This window comes from Pocillopora verrucosa, chromosome 3 (genome assembly GCF_036669915.1).
Source record: "Pocillopora verrucosa isolate sample1 chromosome 3, ASM3666991v2, whole genome shotgun sequence".
Lineage (NCBI taxonomy): Eukaryota > Metazoa > Cnidaria > Anthozoa > Scleractinia > Pocilloporidae > Pocillopora > Pocillopora verrucosa.
In genome coordinates this window covers 3,070,601-3,076,525 of record NC_089314.1, presented here as the reverse complement: position 1 = coordinate 3,076,525, position 5,925 = coordinate 3,070,601, and the positions used below count along the sequence as shown (strand labels likewise).

At 37.6% G+C, this 5,925-nt stretch overlaps 1 pseudogene; it reads left to right on the top strand.

The window, feature by feature from the left end:
• Positions 1-4,768: 4,768 nt before the first annotated feature.
• Positions 4,769-5,724, top strand: LOC136279446 (histamine H2 receptor-like; annotated as a pseudogene).
• Positions 5,725-5,925: the final 201 nt, after the last annotated feature.

Genomic DNA, 5,925 nt, shown 5'->3' with positions numbered 1-5,925 from the left:
ATCAGATGACGAGGAAGAATGTTTGACAAGTTGACAAAAGGCACAGCGTTAAATTTAAAGGGTTTGAAAAATATTATGCGGTGAGCATGTTTTTGCAGAATCAACGCGTTTTCCAAACTCGATCGGGCAACTTGGCCGCAGACTGCAACCCCATTGGACAAGTAAGCTTGAATAAAAGATCGATATAAGTTAAGAAATACACTGTAGTTGTGGGACAAAATTTCTCAATCGTGATAAAATGCCTGGAGACTTGCTTATCTTAGCTGAAATAAAATTCAATGTGTCGAGTCCGAGATCATTTTGAATTGAAAAGGACACTAAGGTATTTACATATTCTTTCCTTTCCAGAGAGAGAAGGGAATTAGCGCAACAGTAAGAGATATTTATGTTCACTTCACACTTAACACTTTTTTGATACGATCTGAATATAACAAAGTTAGAGTTTGAAATGATCAAAACATATACTTCAGCTCAGAAGAACAACAGGATGATTTTCTGACATATTCTAAATTTTTGCCCAAACTCGGTCGGCAGAAGTCGAAATATATTTCCATCCTTTTTTTCTTGACAACTTAAAGAAATTAAAAAGGAGACTTAGAAGAGAAAGATAATTACACAGTCTTCAGAGGGATGAATCTAATTACTTAATGTAGCACCATTATATTGGTATACATAAACTGCTTGCCTTTTGTTTTGTGCAAACATTTTTTATTAAACAACGGACGTGTTTACCATCCCAGATGACTGAAATTCAGCTTATAAAAACGTTTAGAAAAGGTAAATGACATTTTATCTTATATCAGGTGGTAAACGAAAAGTCGTTGAAGCGACGATAATCGTTAAATGACTACTTTCTTAAAATGGGAGGAGGAGACGTGAAAGCAGTTTGATAATTCTGGAAGGAGGTATCTGAAGCTCCCATTTTTTTCAACTGAATACGATTTAGCCGCAATACAGCTTTCGTGAATTAGGAAAGACCATCTGTTGTTAAACCTCTCAAAGTTTCTGCTAAAAAAATTTTTTGAGTCACTAAAGGACACAATTGCGGTGATGACATCCGCGTAATAAAGGTGTTCGCCAAATGCGGGTATGTTTTCAAATAAAGAAAAAAGATCGCGACTTTGGCCCAAGTGGCGCGTCACATAAGGTGTCCATCTAAAATTGGGTCTGCTTGAAGGAGTATTCAGGTTTTTTCATAAAGTTGAGCTAAAAACGGAAGAAGATCTACTCTGTGCTTTTATCTCTGCGCTGTGATAATTTTCACGGGTATTTTTTTTGTTTTGTTTTGTTTTTATTCCTCAACAGAGCGTATTGCTGTGTTCTTGCGTGTAAAGGACTATGGTTGACTGGAACCCCACAGAAGTAAATTGATCATCTCGCAATAGAAAAAATAAATAAGTGGGTGCACATTCAGCTCAGTCTGTATTTTAAATATATGAATATATGAGTTATCTCTTTTGATCCCCTTGTTGCTCATCATTTGTGTTCATGAAACTGCGCCCGACCCGTATGGTACCGCTAGTTGTGTTTCTTTATTCTGAAATGTTATATGTAACTTGGGGTTTATCGTTACAAGCCAGACTCAACACGTAACATAAGCAACAAGAAAAGGCTGTTGACATTCGGCGAGTCGCTTAGCCATTTTTAACATTTTATTTCCCTTTTTTGATTAAAATTATTGCGAAAAATGAAGCTTCAGCCTGAACTTAAGACTGCGAAGTGGATATTCGACTGTTCGTACTTACTGGCTTCTTTGCCGAGTCAACGAAGCAGGAGAAGAGCACTGCAGAAGCAGCCTTTTACTTCAGATGTACTGTACTGTACTTCAACAGGGAAAATGGAATCCTCAAATCGTTGATGCCTGCTGTCGTGGTGGTTAGAAATACGAGTTATCTGAACGGCAATTGCCTGTCTGAAGGAAAAAATGTATTGATTTTCTTACTGAGGATCGAAATACGATGATCTCCTCAGATTATACGGAGCCACATAATGGGGTGAGGATGTTAAGACCGACAATAAATACAGAATTTAAACACTGCAAATCTAATTCAAATAAAAGCCTCAATAAACAGAAAAGGAGAAAGCTTTGGCAGGAAATTACCTCTTGTCGGAAGGCTATGTGACTTTCTTAGGGAGTGCACTTTGCCGAAATCTTCTTGATTACACGTTTTATTCTGTAGTATTAAGAAAAGATGAAGCTTGACATCTGACAATCTTAAGTTTTTAAGTATTATTCCGACGACTGTTTTATGACCAGAATAGGTTAAGACTGTTATAAATGCTTAAAAGAAGGAATAGCAATAACAATTGGAATCTGAAAGCAATTACTTAGATTAAGTTTGTTTGCTGAGCTAATGGAATTCGAATTCCACCCGTATATTCCACATTTTTTCTATCAGAAAACGGTTAACAATGAAATGACGCTTAGCAGCAATGCCCGTTCGTCTTTTTCGGTGTACTCTGGCTGTCAGGGTATCTTGTTTTCGATGTGTAATTCACTGTTCGGACTGAGCATGCCCCTTTTGTACGTTTTATCACAAAAAGAAAAGATAAATATTGTGCTTCATTATAAGATAGCAAACAGCTGAGAAATAAAAGCAAGAAAATACAACGACCGAAAAACCTTTTATTCGTCAAAGAGCTCAATTACTTAATACATCATACTTTGGCGCGCATCAAAAGATAAATAGTATGTTAGTTTCGCTGTCTCCCACGTCGATGCCAATGAAGATGAAGTTGTCTCAATTTTAGGATTTCTCATTTAGCAGACAATTTGGCATTTATCCTAATTTACTCTGTTATTCAAAGTAAATACTAAAAAATGATTTTCTTAGATGATAAATTTGCGGCTTTTGGGCTAATAATTCCACTCACACGTTGCAACGCTTAAGTCTCCCATGATTGTTGTTTGTATTAATGGATACCTCTAATAGGATCCTCCGTCTCTGATATTCTCCGCGTGATGTTATAAGGGTACGTAAGATATGGCCTATTTTGTTATAGCTCGATTGTTGGTATTCTTAGACTGCAAAATTTGATCAGTTTGTGACGTGTTTGTTTTAGTTAGGATAAGTCTGATATGGCTAAGAACTTCTGTATCAGCGGATATAGCAGCGAGAGAGTTGCAAGAACTTGATAAATTCTTTCTTTGGTGGGTAATATATATTCAGCCTTAGGATACTTTTTTCCTCGCCATAGGCAGGGCTTCTTCATAGCGAAAGCATCTGAATTTACTCATAAACGGATAAAGGGAAACTTTTTCGCGTGATTTATAGTTTAATCCTATATGTCCCTAAAATATATTTTCTGTTCTATGGAGTATATAATCCATGGTTGTCAGCATTATATACTATGTTCGAATTTTATTATATTTTTATTATTATATTTTTACTTTTTCATGTTGCTGATGATTTGCCAGATCTCCGTTCTTTTTTACTAACATTTTCTCAAAAACTCTGAGTTCCTTGCAGATTCATGTCGAAGAAAAAGGAAATATTTGAATTTCATTGAGTTCAATGAAATTCATTAATACTTCAGTATTCCGTTAAGAACATCAGCCATTACTCTTTCTTTTATACTTTTTTTTTCCGAAGAGCGGTGCAGGCAGAAAGAAGATGCATAAAAGATAGATCTTTTTTTCTGACGAGGTGTACATGGGCGTCGGGAAGTAAGCCGCCATCACTACTATTAAAGGAGCGTGGGCGGAGTTAGCCAAGCTTCCAAACCTACTGTTACGAACGAACAACGAACCGACGCTATTTTTTCTCCTCCTTGTAATAACTGTGATAACGAATACATCGGACAGACCAAACGTCAGTTTGGTACACGTTTGAAAGAGCATCAAAAAGCGGTTTTCTCTCGCAAAAAGAAAATTCGGCTTCGTCGGAGCGCACATGCCTAACTAACCATACAATTGGGTGGGATAAGTCTAAAATTATCACCACTTATCGGCGTTACCACCAGCGCCTTTGTTTGGAAGCCTGGCACACTAACTCCACCCATACTCCTTTAAATATTGATGATGGCGGCTTACTTCCTGACGCCAATTTACTCTTCGTCAGAAAAAGGCAGCTAATTAGTGAGCGTACAAAAGGACATCATGTTGCAGCGTTTAGATCACCCCTGATGAAGGTACTCGACAGGAGTTCGAAACGTTGGGTCTATGAATTGTAACTTCTCGGTTACATTCATTAAATCTTTTAAACCAGAGTAGCACGGTTTCCTTTCATCAGATACCTTAGAAAAAAGAAAAAACTCAAAGAAAAAAAAACAAAAAACTTAAAGCTAACTAAGCAAACTACCAAGGTTTAACAGATAATTTACTGTTAACGACTGAGTTGAAAACGTAAATTGACCACCGTAAAGAGTTTAAAGGCTGACGTTTTCTATTCTATTCAACCCAATTGTGGGTTGAATGTGGCTTAAACCCACGTTCAACCCACAATTCCTTTAACCATTCATCCACATTCAACGTAAAATTCCTCTAATCGCTCTGACGAAGGGCTAACACTCGAAACGTCAGTCTTAAAACTCTTTACGGCGGTTAGTTTTTCAACTCAGTTGTTGACACTAAAGTACCTGTTATACTCTCCCACCGACGCAGTACCACAGTTTCTCTAGAAACTAACCCCCTTTTCCAATGTTTAAACTCGTGAACCGACACTCGAAAAGTAAACGCACAAATTGCATGTTACAAAGAACTTTACAGGATCATTTTTACATCATAAACGTTTTTCACTCCTATTCAGGCTGGTTCTAGCGTAACTCAATGTCTCTCAGTCCCAACAATAGTACCTATGATGACACGATCCACGATCCACCGCTTTCTGCATCAAAATGCATTCCTTGGTTAGCTGTATTCGGTGCTGAATGCCTGACCATTGTCATCCTTAATGTCATCATCATCATTGCATTTGTGAAGCAGCGCCAGCTACAGCGACGGAGTACATGCTTGATCATCCACCAAGCCGTAGTCGATCTATTGGTCGGGTTGCTGTACGGGTCTCTGATCATTGAAGGCTACGGAGGCTTTTTCTGTGTTCTGTGGGAGTACCATAGACCTAATATCACTTGGTTATATATTCTAGAATTAGTGTTAGGGCAAGACGTCTATCAAGTTTCCCTTCTTAACCTCGCTGTTATTTCATTAGAACGTGTGCACGCTACAATCCGCCCTTTTAAGCATCGTTTCATCAAGAAATGGTTTATGGAGTGATGATAACAATCATTTGGTTGGTGCCTAGCGTCACGAACTCGGTAATAATTGAAGTTTTACCCTCTACTCGCTTCTACGACTTCTTTAAACTGATTTCTTTCGCATATTATTGTACCCTTATTTTTGTCGTCGTGGTATGTTATATAATTATCTATCTCAAAGTCCGCTGTGTTCGTCGTCCTCAACACCATGGTGCAGCCGTCCTGAGGGAAAGAAAACTGACGAGTACATTATTTTTGGTCACTTTTGGGTCGTTGATAACGTTTCTACCGATGATGGTATTCTGGGGTTTTGAGGCTTCTAATTCCAAGCTTTCCTACAGCTTTTCCCACGAGTCATTTTTTCATGTTATGATGGTAAAAACGACATTTGTGGCTGCCAACTCACTGATAAATCCTATAATCTACGCCATACGGATGCCTGAAGTAAAGACAGTCTTAACAAAAATAATTTTCCGCAGTGCTTCAAACCCTTTAAATACAATCGATATCCCACTTCAAAATCTTTAAATATCTTTAAACTTCTTTTTAAACTCGATTATTACAGGTATGTCAATGGTAAAGATAGTATGGAAGAACGAGAAAGAAAAAGAAAAAGAAAAAGAGAAAGATGTTTTCCGTCTTTCTCTATTTCTTTACTGAGCTCAAAACTCACCATCTCACTTATTCTATTTACAAATATGACGTTATTGACATTGCTGATCCATTGCG